The sequence below is a fragment of the Acomys minous genome (assembly GCF_964271855.1).
Source record: "Acomys minous genome assembly, chromosome: 1".
In the NCBI taxonomy this organism is placed as follows: Eukaryota; Metazoa; Chordata; class Mammalia; order Rodentia; family Muridae; genus Acomys; species Acomys minous.
Window position 1 is genome coordinate 15,750,377 of NC_140483.1, and position 15,587 is coordinate 15,765,963.

General features: G+C 49.7%; 1 protein-coding gene across 1 annotated transcript in view; it reads left to right on the forward strand.

Moving 5' to 3' along the window:
* Positions 1-15,587, forward strand: part of SMYD3 (SET and MYND domain containing 3) — a 550,588-nt gene that overhangs the window by 347,373 nt on the left and 187,628 nt on the right. The gene's annotated exons all lie outside the window — the stretch shown is intronic.

Below are 15,587 nucleotides of genomic sequence, written 5' to 3' on the forward strand. Positions count from 1 at the left end.
ACCTTATTTGTGTGGCCGAGTAAGGCGTGATAATAGAGTGAGGGTCCCTTCCGAAAAGCCTGGTGGCCGCTTCCCGCCCCTGTCGAATGAGAGACGCAACCAGAGTAGGATAGGTAGGAAGGACCTTAGTGGAGGAGGAGGGGAGATGAAGCCAAAAGAGAGGGGTCCGTTGCCAGAGCAGTCCTGTGGGGGCAAAGAGGGAAGGAAAAATTATGAGCGCGAAAGGCTGGGTAGGGTCATAATAGGAGATGGACTGGTGGAAGATGGCGTCTTCGACCTTTTGTAGGGCCACTGAAGCTTCAGCAGTGAGACTGCGTGGTGAAGAAGGGTCAGAGTTGCCTTTTAAAATATCAAAAAGGGGTTTAAGCTCTCCAGTAGTGAGCTTAAGGTAGGGGCGCAGCCAGTTTATGTCCCCCAAAAGCTGCTGGAAGTCATGAAGTGTTTTAAGGGTGTCTCGGCGGAGCTGGACCTTTTGGGTCCTGACTGAAGAGGTCCCAAGTTCATAGCCCAGAAAAAGAAAAGGGGGGTGTAGTTGTATTTTGTCTGGGGCAATTTTAAGTCCCAGATGACCCAAACTCTTAACAAGTTCCTGGGTGACGAGAGAGAGCTCAGCCGTGTTAGGGCCAGCAAGTAAGATGTCATCCATATAATGAATAATATATAAATGTGGGTACCTAAGGCGTAGCGGGTCGATGGCCTGGGCTACATATTTTTGACAAAGAGTGGGACTGTTGGCCATGCCCTGAGGAAGTACCCGCCATTGAAATCTGGGTGAGGGCCCAACATGATTAACAACAGGGAGGCTAAAGGCAAAACGTTTGGAATCGTCAGGGTGTAGGGGAATGCAAAAGAAGCAATCTTTAAGGTCGAGAACAAGTTTATGAAATCCTTTAGGGATAGCTACAGGAGAGGGGAGACCAGGCTGCAGAGCTCCCATGGGCATCATGGTCTTGTTAATTTCCCTGAGGTCCTGGAGGAGTCGCCAGGCACCATTCTTTTTTTGGATGACAAAAATGGGGGTGTTCCAGGGGGAAGTAGAGGGCTCAACATGGCCTGCATCAAGTTGCTCCTGCACCAGCCTTGAGGCTGCGGCCAGTTTACGGGAAGGAAGGGGCCACTGATCGATCCAGACAGGAGAATCAGTTCTCCAAGTAATTTTATCGGCCTGGAGTGCAGGGGGAGAAGTGGCCCTTATAAAAAATTTTGTTCATATCCCAGCCCTTGGCGACTAATCCTAGGCATAGGGACAATGGGCTCGAGACGCCCCTGTCCCAGCTTGCCGAGGCCCTGGCCTGGCAAATAGCCTTGATCCAAAAGCTGATGCGTGACAGGAGAGGAGGGGCTATAGATAAAGACCCCCATCTGAGAGAGTATGTCCCGGCCCCACAGATTAACGGGTAACCCTGGGACAATGAACGGTTGCACCGTCCCTGTCTGGCCATCAGGGTCAGTCCAGCGAAGGACCTTAGAACTTTGAAGGGTATTGGTAGATATTCCGATGCCCTGAAGGTGAGTAAGGGAGGGCTGACAGGGCCAAGACGAGGGCCAAGAAGATTGGGACAGGACCGTCGAATCTGCCCCGGAATCAATGATGCCTTCAAAGGGGCGGCCATCAAGCCTTAGTGTAAGATGGGGTCTATCAGAAGTTAAGCGTTGGACCCAAAAAGCGGAGGGGGGCAGGGAGGGAGTCGGGGTGGCGGGAGGAGAGACAACAGAGTCAGCCAGGGTTAACGGAAGGGCCCAGGCCAGAATCTGACCAGGAGAGATGGAGAGAGGGCCCTGGGTAGCGGCGGCAAGGAGGAGCGTAGGAGAAGGGAGCGGGTGTTTTAAAACGAGGGGATAGATGAGTAGCCCGATAAGGGCAGAAGAGGCACGGCCGAGGACCAGGAGGGGAAGAGGGGGAGGGTTTCCAAAGAGGGCGACAGGCAAGGACAAGGTTCCATCCTCGGGCGTCAGTATTGTAGAGGTGGTGGCACGGAAGTCCAATCCTGTGGGGGAGGGCAAGGGGCCGCCGCTGGAATGGGAGGAGGTTGGGTTTGGGAGGTGGGGTAGGAGGTCTGTGGATGGAAGCGGGTCTGTAAATTGGGGGGAGCCTGTGACACCGGTCCCGACGCAGGCTGGAATTGGATAGGGTGAGGGGCCCGGGACTGGCCCCCAGAGGAGTTTCCCGAACGCGGGGGGAGAGGGTTACCCATGGCATCAACAGTGGAACGGCAGGTGTTCGCCCAATGACGACCTCTACGGCAACGAGGGCAGAGCGTAGTAGGGGGGGGCCGGGCCACAGGTCCCCGGGATCCAGTGGGTGGCGGAACGACCGGCGGCTGTCCAGCCTGTGAGGGTGGGCGGTTACGCTCATTTGGGCAGGCGCGGGCAAAATGTCCCGGTTGGCCGCACCGGTAACAGGAGGCCCCGCTAGGGAGGGCTCTGACGGCCATAATGGCCTTGGTAAACTTATCAGTTAGGGGATCAACCTCTCGGCAAAGCTGAATCATCTCATCAAGATCCCTGCCCTTATATTTGTGTCTAAGAACTGCCTTACAGGCTGAGTTGGCATTTTCAAAGGCCAATTGTGTAAGAAATTTACTGTCTGTCTGGCCAGGACCAAGGGATCTTTCTGAAGCCTCCAGGAGGCGCGCAGCGAAGTCGCTGAAGGGCTCCTGAGGTCCCTGAAGAATCTTGGTAATAGGGGACAGGGCGGAGCCCGTGGAAGCAATAGTTCTCCAAGCAGCGAGAGCGGCAGAACTAGAATGTGAAAGTAAGGAAAAGGGGAGTGCACGCTGTTTTTCGTCAGTGGCATATTTGCCCTGGCCAAGGAGTTTGTCAAGAGACCATTCACGGGTCTCGCGATGTCCCTGCTGTACGTTTTTTCGGATAAGGTCACGGCAACGATCAGCCCAGTCCGCCCTCCAAGAAAGGAACTGTCCTCGAGTGAGGACAGTCTGTGCAGTGGTGATCCACTCGTTGGGCGTTAGATGACCTCCATCTGCCAAATCATCAAGGAGGGAGAGTGTGAACGGCGCATTAGGTCCGTAACTACGGACAGCCGTGTTAAGTTTTTCTAGCTTTTTAAATTTGAGTTTATGATAAGCAGTGGGGGTAGGGTCAGGAGCCGTTCCACCACCTTTCTGTTCTCCCTCCGAACCTGAGGAATCATGCTCACTATCAGAATCTACAAGGGCCGCGGACGACTGGGAGGGTGTAGGGGCAGGTGGGTCTCCCAAAGCAGCGCCTGAATCAATGGCCTCAGTTTTCGCCCCGCTCAGGGCGGGCTGGCTCTGGGAACGGGTGACAGGGAAAATAAACGGAGCTGTGGAGGAAATGCGCGTTGTTAAAAGCGAAAGCCGTTGTTGAAGCTGAAGAATCTTCGTCGCATGGGAGATCTGGTGTTGGAGATGAGCCTCCGTCTGGCAAAAGCAGTTTGGGAGGGAGCAAGGTGGCGGGAGCCGGGAGGCAGGGTAGGGCTTAGTAAGGGGAGGGGGAAGAGTGAGCAAGGTAGGGGAGGGAAAGGTTGGCGCCGCGCGGAGGAGGCCATCATCGGAATGATGTCGAGCAGCCTCCTCCTCAAGGGTGGCAGCAGCATCCGGATCCAAGGGCTCATCTGGGGCCTGAGAAAGGAAAATGGCGGAATGGCGGGAGGCGCGTGAAGGGGGAACAGGAGAGGCTGGCGGACCGGATCGGACAGAGGGTGCCCTTTTTGGAGGAAAAACAGGGGCACAAAGTGGTGAACACCCGCGTTCCATAGCGGAAATGGGGTCCTCATGGGTGGGAGGAAGCGACGGATAGAGACGGCGGGAGGAAGGAGAAGGCTTGGACACAGGCGCAGGGGAAAGATTTTTTAAGGGCTCCGAGGATGTAGGAAGAGAGGAACCCTGCAAAGAGGAACAGGAAGGAACACGAGAAGGAGGGAGAGATTCGCGCAGGCAGAGTTCAGCCACGGAGAGGAGCTGCCTCTCTCCGCTTTCGTTTTCGCCGGACTCAATTATGTCCCGTATAAGGCCCCAATAAGAAAAAATACTGTTCGACACCGCTGTATTACCATCTTTTTTAATAAGTGCATTAAGCTCACGCCCCACCTTCTGCCACTTTTCAGAATGAATAGTAGGTCCATCAATCATGAACCAGGGACAGGTCTGGTCAATAAAAACAAAAAACTCAATCAAATGTTTCTTTTTTACCCTAATACCTCTCTCTCTGAGTACGTCCTTTAAGCCTTTTATGAACTTTGCTTCCTTGGACAGCGAATGGCCCATTCTTGAGATATGCGAACGGATGACTCACCTAATGACGAAGCCGGCCGGGCGAGCTCGGCTGGTCATGAAAACTCCTGTGGACCGGTCCCTTAATCCGTTCGGGGAGAAACCCGCACCTCGAGTCCCTTCGTGGTCGCCAGATGAAATTAATCCATGTAACGATAATTAGTCCACCAACCAGTCCAGCTGGTCAGTTATTGGGGGATCGAGGGGGGTCGCAACCTGTACATAAAGAAATGGGCGGGAGAGAGACAGTAGCTCAAGCGAACAATTGCTTGTCAAGAGCTCGTTTATTAAAGGTAAGGGCAGGCTTTTTAAAACCTGCTTTAGGGCGGGCGGGGTACGCAAGGGAGAGTAGTGGAAAAGTACAAAATCTTCTGGGTTGAGCCCCGGGAACATTTGCAAGGGGAGGGGTCTTCCAGGAGAGACAAAGCAGGATGTCTCTGTGAATATCTTAGGATCAGATCGCTGTCTTCTCAGGACTAAGCCGGATGCCTTGCATACCTAATGAGTGGCCCAGCAGGATGTTTGCTGCAAATACTGAATGGGTGGGAGTCGGCCTCAGGCCTTTTGGTCCCTGGCAGGTCTTGCTTGATGTTTGCTCGTAACTGCTTTCAGGCGATGCATCTTTAGCGCATGCGCCACAGTAATAAAGCTGCCACTCCCGCTGCCCTCTCGGGCAGTGCAGGATACTAATCACGCTTGCTGTGATGCTGTTTCCTGTGACCTCTTGGTCTGGGCAGCACACAAGACTCCTGAACTGTGAAGCTTCTCATTCTCCCTTTACGGGGAGGTTGACTGTCCACACAGTCTGCAGACTGTTCCCCATCGTTTCTCTCCAGTATCATCTTCTTCTGTCAATGGAGCTTGCTTTCCTTTTCTTCCTTCTGTTCATCCTCCTTCGCTTCCGCTCATCCATCTTACTGTTCTCCTCAATCTGCCTTCACCCCAGCACCCCTGACCCTTTTCTATAGAAGCTCTGGCTCTTTCGTCCCTTCCATGCGACTAACGCTGCTATGGACATAGACGAACAAATATGTCTGAACCTGCTTTCAAGTGTTTTGAGTATCAGCCCAGATCTAGAATGGCTAGATCGTGCAGGCCTATTTTTAATCTGTAGGGAACTGGACTGCTCCTTCATTCAATCCCATTTCCTGTAGGAAGCATGGTGGTGAGCAGCCTGCTTAGCAGGATGCCCCTGATTTGCAGACCTCTGCCCTTTGCTTAGACTAGAGAGATTCCTTCTCGTGGCACAAACCTGCTAACAGAACAGTTTCTTTCCCACCTTGGGATGTCAGGTGATAATTTTGATTTCTCTCTCTGCGTTTTCTCTTTATCATTTGCTTATTTTTTTTAAGTGTGCTAATAAGGGTCTTTAGTAATCTGAATACCAAGAAAGACCTCTCGAGCACAATTTTCTAGCCTTTAATCTGTGTCCTCAGAAAGCAAAAATGTGAATACATGCTGTTGGAACAGGGGAACAAGCAGTGTGGGCAGTGCACGCCGTCCCTCTGTGATGGTGCCTGGGACTTGGAGTGTAATTTTCCTTGTCTTGCTCATCTGGTATTACCTGAGCGCAGTTTCGAGTACCTCTCCAGATGCGTGTGCCAGACGGCCTCGAACCTGGCTCGTCCCTTTAGGCTTGTGATTTGCCCATCAGCCAGTTTGATCTCATCCTGGCTGTGTTGGCCAGGCTTGTATTGTTAAATTGCCCTAATTTTTTTTATTTAAATAAAGGCCCACAAATTCAAAATTTAATAAATGTAGTCTATCACACCAATAACGATTACATTACAGCCTAGAAATCATACAGTACCTGCTGCTACATAATAAAATTATGCATGTGAATAAAAAAATGAGCTGTAAGTCTTGAATGGGAGCTACTTAACATGGCAGGTTTGTGGTATTTAAAGCACACACAGAAAGCCCATGAAACATCATCTGTCGTCTTGGCACACATGAAAAGTGGTCTTGGATTCTGTGTTTTCCTTGTGGAAATGTAATCTCTGTACCTGTTCATTCCTTTCCGATATTAAGCAGGCTCTTTCAGTATAGAAGAGTGAAAGTAGTGTGTACCAAAAAAATAGACATTTGAACTTTTTAAAGCTTTTATTTTATGTGTATGGATGCTTTCCCTCTATGAATGTGTATGTACCACATGCATTCTTGGTGCCTGTCGGGGAAAAAAGAGGGCATCAGATTCTCTGTAACAGGAGTTACAGATGGTTGGGAGCCCTCCCTGACCCCCCTGTGTAGGTGCTGGGAATCAAACTCAGGTCCTCTGAAAGAGCAGCCATTGCTCTTAACCACTGAGCCATCTCTCCAGCCCCGTCCCCCCCTCCCCCCCCCCCCCCCCCGCTTGATGCGAATTGAAAACACAATATTCTTTTCTAGCTCTCTGTGTGCCTCTCACCTCACACATGCTGCAGGTTCTCATGCTGTCCACGTGCTTCCTCCTGCGTGCACAGGGACGGGTGGGCGACACACATGGATGCTGTTGTTCAGGATGAAGATGTGTACTGGATCTATTTTCCTCCTGTGTTTTGCCTGCTGTGATGGTTCCTTAAGGAAATAGCTCTTGCCTGAACGTAGACGATTTGAGTGAGAAGGGTTATGGGGGACCAAGTGGGTGGCCATTGGCAAAACTGCAGCGACACAAACTGAATGTGTCCCTGCTTGCATTTATCACACAGGGACACATGCACACATGCTGCAGGTAGAGGTGATTGCATGAAAATGAGATCACAATCTTGAGCGCTTTCTTGCTGGCAGAGGGAGGCGGGGTGGATGGGCAGGGACAGAATTTCCGGCACCACCTCTTGGTCAAATTGTATACTCGCTTCACGTTCTATTACACAAGCACAGGGTCAAGCATCAGGAGTCAGTATCTCTCCTAAGACATTCTAACTCTCTGTTTATTGTTTTGTGAATTTGCTATAAATGGGCTATCAAGTATGGGTTTGTGGTGTGTCCAGAAGGAAAAATCTATTGAAGACGTACACTGGGTCCTTGTCGGCTTTGCCTGTAGGTGTCAGCTCTTTCTTTCTTTCTTTCTTTCTTTCTTTCTTTCTTTCTTTCTTTTTTATGTGTACAGTGGTGCTCATTAGATGAAAACTTAGGGAAGTATTTGGGGGTAGTGTTAATGGTTTGTTTTTTTTTTTCGAGACAGGGTTTCTCTGTGTAGCCTTGGCTATCCTGAACTCACTTTGTAGACCAGACTGGCCTCATACTCACAGCGATCCACCTGCCTCTGCCTCCCAAGTGCTGGGATTAGAGGCGTGCGCCATCATGCCCAGCCCCTCTTAATTGCTGCTTGTAGTTGGACTCTTTGCATCAGGAGTGTTACTCTGTTACTAGGCACTCACTACTTCGAAAAGGAGAGGAAGGTAGCTCTGGGGCCTGGTTTGGTGTTGAGTTTGTAGAGTGAGACAGAGGTGAACTAACAACAGGAAGAAATGCTAGCAGAGAGTAAGCGAGTGCACAGATCCCCCTCAGTCTTCTCGGATATCATACCTGCCCTGTGCTAGCTGTGTGATCTCTGTATGAATAACCATGTGTAATAGGAGTTCCACTGAAAACCATGTAGCTGGGTGGGAGACAATACAAAGCCAAGGAAAGCACCATGTATTGTTGGAGTTCAGGCCCTGACACGGTTGCTGCTTTAGAGCACATCTCAGCATCCCGATGCTTAGGAGCCTGTGCTAAGCCTTGGTGAGCAGGGCATCCCACTCCAGAAGGGCAGCGGCCTGCCTGGTCCTTTGAGTTCTTCCCCTTCCTTGTATTGCTTTTAAAATTTCAAACAGCTGGCTGGTTCAGCAACTCACCTTCTTTCTTTGTGTGTGTCCGCCCGATTGTGCATGTGTGTGCACCTATGTTTGCACATGAAATCCAGAAGCTTATGCCTGGTGTCTTCTTCACTCACTCTCTGAGATGTGGTCTCTCACTAGATCCAGAGCTCACCAGTTCATCCAGCCTCAGTAGTCCCCTGTCTCTGCCTCCTGGTGCTGGCCTTAAAGATGCACACCGTCACATCTGGATTTTCACATGACTAGTGGAGGTCTGAACTGAGGTTCACATTTTTGCATTGCAAGCATTTCAGTCTTCCCCAGCCTTTTCAAGTTCACTTTCGGACCCCACTAGCCCACTGCAGGATCTCAGGCCTCTGTACCGAGGGTTGACGCTGCCTGCGCAGATTTCCATGATGGCGCCTTAAACTCAAAGAAGCGAAGGCTCAGGCAGAGTAGTGAAAGAAAATGTGGAATTAGTGTAAACGTACAGGTGGAAGGCAGAAGATACTTGAACCTGATCCTTTACTTCTGGTAAGTTCTTAAGCTTAATTTCTGAATCAGTAAAAGAGATGGGCCCAGGTCAAGTCAGACCTGGAGATGCAGCAGCTCCTTTCGTGGTACTCCTGTGCATCAGTGTGTGGTTCTGTTTCTGTAAGTCTGCCCTGGTATTTACAGCGCATACTGCCATCCCAGATGCAGGAATTGACTTCCCTGTCTCTGGGTTACACGTGGCTAGCAGGTGATGATGAAGATGGCTTTCTAATCCTCTTCTGGACTGCTGATTCTAGAAGCATGTACCTTTGTCCGCCTAACTTCTGTTGCAACGAAGCACTTGAGGCTGGCTACTTAGAGCAAGTTTGGCTACTCACATTTTTGGAGGCTGAAAGTCTAGGTTAGGGTAGTCTCCTCTGTGTGCCTTCTAGTGTGGCCCTCGATGGTGAAGCCCATCTGGGGTTGAGATGTATGGAGGTCATGAGGGAGGAAGCAGGAAAGGATAGGGAAGGGCCAGGCTTACTTAGGAAAGATGTAATTCGGCCAGACCCAACCGTGCTGAAATGCCAGCATGGACCCCTCAGAAGGGCAGTGGTGACCATTGCCTTCCTTATGCCTCCCTCTTAAAGGTCCCACATTCTTTACATGCTATGACATCGGAGCACGAGCCTTTAGGGGACAAGCCACATGCAAATCACAGTAGTGCATTACATGTCTCCCAGTCAGGGACATTCTCTGACATTTTATTTTAGACTCACAGATAAACTAGGACAAACACAGCTCTTCCCGGGGGATCATCATTGTCCCTTGAACCTCTGTGAACTTACGGAGTTTAATCTTCAGCAAGCGATGTCTGTGTAGAAGGCACAAATGTCGATCAAGGACACGGCACAGTTACTGCCTGGTGCTGTCTACCGGCTACGTCTTGGAGTAATTATTTTAAGGCTCTTAAACCCTGAGTGTGGACACATTTCCTTAAATTCAAGAGCTATTTTAAGACAAGCCCTTTACTTTCTCCCGTCTTCTTTTCTCTTCCCTATTTGGATTTTCTCCATCACTCTATTTACTCTATGAATAGGCAAAGATAATTTGGTTAATTCCTTGCCAAAAATGCACTCAGATTTCGCCTGCAAGCACTTACTTTAAGTAAATCAGAGCAGTAGCAAATGAAGAGGGGAGACAGTTTATGGACTTTATTTTAGTCCCTCTGCCTTGCAGCCCTGGCCTCTTGGGCACATGTTCATCTGGCTGGTGTTTTAGCAGATGCCTTTGCTAGGGACAAAAGCCATCTTCTGCTCTTTCAGCACATTGTGCAAGAGCTGAGAGGTCCCTCTCTGAATGGAGACACTTCCGCTATGTGGCCTGCTAGTGAGCTGGGGAAAGAGGGGGTGGGGGTGGGGGTGGGGGTGGGGGGGTGAAGGTAGGGGTGGGGGTGAGGGCGGGAGAGCATGTTTCAGAAGTCTGTTCTTACCCTTACACAGGCCTTAGTAGACAGGCCTGTATTCTGTATTCTAATTCTCAGAAATCCAGAAAAAGGATGAAAAAAAAATCTCATTTCCACTGCTTTTTTCTTTAATCTCCTCCACCAAATTCTTTACTATTGCCCTCAAGAGGCCCTTGTAACAAACTCACTGTGTGTGTGATTTGGAAAGTCTTTAATGAACAAAGAGTTACTAAAACTTGGTCAGAGGCTAAGACCTAAGTCTCTTGCCACCTTTAGTCTAACTTAAAATCTAAAAGTTTTCCAGTTTATAAACAATTATTATTTGTTGCTTTATTACCATCATATGTGTATATATCTGTGTCCATATTTACAGACACATATAAACACATTTCAGCATTAACTAGAGTGCCAATTAAAAACACGCACCCATAAATATTTCCATGACTTCAAAAAAGTGAAATCTCATAGTTTATTTTAAAATGCATTAAAATTGGGATCACAGACTCTTCCCAGAAATGGAAAGTGCACTTTAACTATAGAATAATTATGTACTCTAGTTTCAGCCTGTTCTGCATCAAAAGCAACACAGACAAGCTAGTGAGCCTTTGCATGCTAGTGTTTGCCCCATTGCAGGAGCCTGTGGGTATTTATAACTTCGCCCGGAGCAGTGTGCTCGTCTCGAAGGACACTGTGTGAAACCGCTTTGAACATGGTCTCCTCGCTCAGCCCAAGGTTATTCACTCCTGTGGATTTTCTCTGAGTTTTGCCACATCAGTTACAGTCAACATCCACTGTTGTGTAGACTGCATGGGGCTGGGCATTGTCCAGCAACTCTGTTTTCCTTGGTTTTCAGCCAGAAGTAGGAAATCAGGAGACTTAATAACTTGTCCAGAGTCACGCTGCTAGCAGCCCAGGTCTCTGATTCTTAATCAGTTCCTAACAGTTTCACCTGGGAAGGTGCTGTGGGATTTGCCCTCTGCAGGCCTAGACAGAATTAACCCTGTGGTTACAGTTTCCTGGGGTGGGGGGTGCAGAGGGGAGACATTTGATTCGCAAATGGCTGGCATTCACTCAGTATAGAACTCAGCGAACCAGCACAGGCCATGTGTGAGCAAGGCATCCCCCTGGCTTCAGCTGCGTGCTCCAGGGCTGCTTGAGAAAGGAGGGAAGCCGGCAGAGGTGACTGCTCCCCCAACCCTGAGTTATGAACTCTAGCATTCACCTTGAACACACATCAAACAGGGTTGGCGTTTGTGTGCGTGTGGCCATCCGTGCAGAGCTCCCTACACTGGGCTGAGGAAAACACTGGGGAAATTACCTGAGCAGACAGCTCCTCCCAGGGCGCTCCTGGCTTTCCCTGCTGGCCTGTGTGTCTTATTCCTATGGGGGTACAGCAAGGGCCCAGAGCCAGTCAGCCACCGCTGGGGTGGCAACAGCTGAGGCTCTCCCTGCACCCATGCTAGGCTCATGTGGATAGGAGCAGTGCCTCTTCCAGGGCGCAACGACCACCAAGCGCAGCTCGTGCTTCTTTGTCATTGAGGGTTACGGCTTCTGATTAATTCCTCTTTTGCCCTGAGACCAAGTAAGGAGAGTGAGAGAGAGATGAAGGGACCACAGTTGTGCCTTATAGCTGGACTCCTTGTGACAGCCCCTCTTGACAGCTGCTGTCCCCCCTCAAAGGAGGTCTTGCTGTGGCATCATTTTGTTTTAACCATGTGATGGGCAAGGGCTGGCTTAGCTTTGTTTACTTATTGATCGATCAGTTGATTGATTGATTGATGTTTTTAGAAACAGAGCTTCTCTGTGTAATAGCCCTGGCTGTCCTGGACTCACTTTGTAGATTAGCCTGGCCTCCAACTCACAGAGATCCGCCTGCCTCTGCCTCCCCTAGTCCTGGGATTAAAGGTGTTTGCCACTATGTGCAGCAACTTCGTTTATTTTTTTAATAAAATAAATTCCCTGTATAGATTATTCACCAACTACTGAAATGGTAAGTAAATTTTAATTTGATTCCTTTGGGATTAGAAAGGCAGCTGGTATATTTCCTGCCCCCCCCCCCCGCCTTTTCAGTGCTTATCTCTCTTTCTTCCCCCCACTCTTGCCCTGTTGTATGAAACCCGAGCACTGGATGAGGAAATCCTGTTTATTGGACTGCCGCCATCTCTGGGTGTTTTGGAGGTGGGAGGATATTTATTGTTCCCTTGTCTGTATTTCCTATTTTTACCCTTGTTGAGGTTTTGGTCAACAATTCTGATTTTCCTACCATAGTCAGGTTATGAAAAGTAGCCTTTTTTACTTTAAAAACGTCAGTCTTGTATCATTCAAGTCTTGCTGGCCCCTGGGAGGTTTGTAGAGGAAAGCTTTGGGTTTGCCCCCTCTTCTCAATATGCTAATTTATTCTAGGTTCTAGTACCTGTGCTGTGGTGGGGCCAGGAGAAAACCATCTAAGACAGTGCCATTTTTTCCCTAAGGAAGGTAACGGTTGCTCATTTGCTCAGACACCCTCCCTGGGCAAACATCATGTGGTGTCAGCGCACACATGCATGTGTGATTTGGGGGCACCTATGGCCCTGTCTGCCTCCCACTACCCCACCATTGTACATTGGCAGGACATGGGGGTGTTGACCTTGGCTCCAGTGGTCACCCCTGGAGTTGAGGGTTGGCTACAGCAAGATGGCGAAGTTCAGCTCTCTTCTCTGTTATATGTGTACATTTGTGACAAAACAGGGTGTCCTTTGTCCCAGACCACTGCCGCCCTGTCCAACTCTCAGTTCTCACCCCCTATTCAGGTGAGATCAGAAGGGTGGCCACTCAAGATGACTGACCATGGAGCGGGCCCCACATGCTCTGGACACTACTGGGAAAGGAAAACACTTGGCCTCATGGAAATTTTTAGGGTATATGTTTGTTTTCATTTTATTTTGTTGTGGTTATAGTGAGCATTGGTTCTGGGAACCAAACTCAGGACCTTACCCATGCTGCCTAGACTCTCTGCTGCTGAACTCTGGCCCAGACCTTGTTTGAAGTTTTTAGACAAGGTCTCGCTATATTACTCAGGCTGGCCTTAGCGACCTTATGTGGCCCAGGCAGTCCCTGAGTCACGGACCCTACTCTTAAGGGTCCCAAGTAGCTGGGATTACAGGCCTGCAACTATGGCCTGACCTCTTCATGTCACCTTGAACTTCTAAAAGCTCTCCACAAGCCAGAAACAAGCCCAGACCCTTTAAGCTCTCGCTGTTTATGGACTAAGCAGGGCAAATGTGGTCTTGGGAAATGGCAGCTGCCTTCTGCTCAGGTCGCCTGTCAAGTGGAAAGAGGAGGAGGACGAGTCTGGGGAGGCTCGGCCTGTATGGCTGTATTGTCTCTAATATCCTGAGGACTACCACATCTTTCCTCCTCTACTGCTGCATCCTAGAGGGCGTCCCCCTCAGCGGAGCGTAACTATGAAAGCAAGACGGAAAGTGAGAAAGATCAGGAAAGCATCATCGCGTGGGCGACCCCTGGCCTCTTCCAGGTGCGATTCTCTCTGCTTTTGAACCTCACAGTGTGACTGCTTTTGTGTCTCAGAGACTCCTCAGCCCTTCATCTCATTCTTGTCAGATCACCAATAGCTCTGCCCTGTGTGCTCATTGTATCAGTGATGTTGGCAACACCAGTACAGTTTCTGTGGTCTGCTCCGACAGCTACGGAGATGTGCGGTCCTCTCTTGTCTGTGCAGCCCGTGTACTCAGTGAGCTGAAAGACAAGGGCTTTGCTGTGCCGGAGGTCAGGGTTCGGCGCCTGTCATCTCAGTTCAAGCATCAGGACAGCCTTGGCTGAATCCAGTTTCCTTTTGATTCGTTGTGTTTTTACTCCACCCCCTCACCCCCCACCCCCGGGGATGAAACCCAGGGCCTCACATGTGCTCCACAAGCACTCTGCCACTCAGCTCTACCCGCAGTTTCTTCTTCAAACAACCTCGAGAGTCATCAGAATTATACATGGCTTGTGTATCACAGCCCAGTTAATGTAGATTATTTTCTAAATTTATGGGGAAAGGCAGCGATCTTCCCATTCAGCGAAGATCTCCATCTGGGAAAACAGAGGAGGCCCTGGGTGCCCCGTGATGGGGGAGAGCTGCGTTATTGAGCTGTCTATCACCACATACCTGATTCTGCAATACCCTGTGTGCGCACACACACAGACACATGCATGCACACACGCACACACGCACGCACGGTGTAAAAGAAGCAGTAAACAGATCACTGGGGTTTTTTGTTTATCTCTTTTGTTGCAATATCACTTTGACTCCACCCCCCATGCATCCTCCAGCCTGGCCTGGTGACTGCTTGCTCTCAGCATGCCTGAGGACTGGAACTTCCCGGGGCTGTATCCCCACCCCCCAAACCCCCTCACCCCCACCCTCGCTCACATCAATGTACTCTCTGCTTCTGTGGCAGCCCTGTGTGGAGATAAAGTGCCCTCTCCACGTAGATGAGCAAACCAGAGCTTTAAGGGAGTTGTCTAAAACTTGACAAATAGTGAGCTGGGAAACTGAGATCACAAATCAAGTCCAGGCCATGATAAGGAAATCGCTCCACCATATGCTGATTGCTTCTGAGCCTCCAGGCCTGTTTTGTTACTGTGACAGAAAGCCGTACTTTATATCTTGGTCTTGGGGCAATGTGAATATTTTAGGGCTTTTCTGTTGGACTAGCACGTGTCAAAAAGGTAGGAATATATATTTTGGTTTGGTTTTTCGAAACAGGGTGGTTTCTCTGTGTAGCCTTGGCTGGCCTGAACTAACATTGTAGACCAGGCTGGCCTCGAACTCACAGCGATCCGCCTGCCTCTGCCTCCCGAGTGCTGGGATTAAAAGTGTGCGCCACCACGCCCGGCTTCCATATTTTTATAACACTTTCTCCCCATTCTTTTCTTTCTTCTTCCTTCCTTCCCTCCTTCCTTCCTTCCCTCCTTCCTTCCCTCCTTCCTTCCTTCCTTCCCTCCTTCCTTCCCTCCTTCCTTCCTTCCCTCCTTCCTTCCTTCCCTCCTTCCTTCCTTGCCATAGTTTGGCTATATAGCCCAGACTAGCTTCAAACTCTGAATTCTCTTGCCTCAGCTTCCTGAGTGCTGGGGTTGCAGTTGTACCCCTACATGCCAGGCTTTTGCATCACTGCGGGTTTGTTCTTTAAAACTGTTATTGTCTCCATTGTTTTCTCTCTGGGTATCTGTGCCACACGGGCCTCTCAGGGAAGTAGTGTCCACTAGCTCTGCATCTTACGGTTGGTCCATCCCCAGCTCAGCCAGGCCTCAACCTCACATAACTTCAGTGTGAACTCCCAACTCTCAGGCCTCCTAAGGGTAGTGTCTCCTCCTGTATGAGGATGCCTGAGAGCCTGGAGATGTTATTTTGTGTAAATTCTTGCCTTGAAGTTCCTTGGTAAAGGAGCCAGGTTGGGAATCACACCAGAAACAGTTGTGTTTCTTAGTTACACTGTAATGGAGGGACCGTAATTCATGGCCATTAAATAACTTCCTTTGAAGTATAAGAAAAACCAGAACATTTACGGTCCTTTAACCCACAGGATTACGGTACACATGAATTAAAGTCAAATGTGCTATGAACTCTCCCGG